We start from the raw sequence: 365 nt of genomic DNA, 5'->3' as shown, positions 1-365 counted from the left end.
CAGCACTCACCCTGCCATGCTGCAGCCTGACGGGTCTCAGCCGCTCCGTCCCCGTGACGGCACCTTTCCTCCCGCCCGCATCCTCTCCTGGCAAAGGACGGGGCATGATGAAAGCTCCTCGCCACAGCCGCATCCTGCGAGGCTTCGAGAGAGCTCTGCTTCCTTTGAAGTTGCTTTCAAAGGCTCTCAAAATCAAGTTGAACATGGTTTTGATTTGCAGCTTCTCTTACAGCATTATAAAAACAGCTGCGAACTCGAACCAGAGACATAAAATAGCAGGCGGCACGCTGTGCTGTGCGGGGAAAGCCGAGCCCGGCCGGAGCTGCCGCCAGCTCCCACGCTCAGCATCGCCCCGGGGGGGAGGC

At 59.5% G+C, this 365-nt stretch overlaps 1 protein-coding gene across 1 annotated transcript in view; it reads left to right on the top strand.

The window, feature by feature from the left end:
* Nucleotides 1-365, top strand: part of WNT2B (Wnt family member 2B) — a 3,875-nt gene that overhangs the window by 970 nt on the left and 2,540 nt on the right. The window lies entirely within an intron of this gene.

The sequence above is a fragment of the Egretta garzetta genome, unplaced genomic scaffold, assembly GCF_000687185.1.
Source record: "Egretta garzetta isolate BGI_Z169 unplaced genomic scaffold, ASM68718v1 scaffold245, whole genome shotgun sequence".
In the NCBI taxonomy this organism is placed as follows: domain Eukaryota; kingdom Metazoa; phylum Chordata; class Aves; order Pelecaniformes; family Ardeidae; genus Egretta; species Egretta garzetta.
The sequence above is the reverse complement of the archived record's forward strand: the minus strand, read 5'-3'. Positions and strand labels throughout refer to the sequence as shown.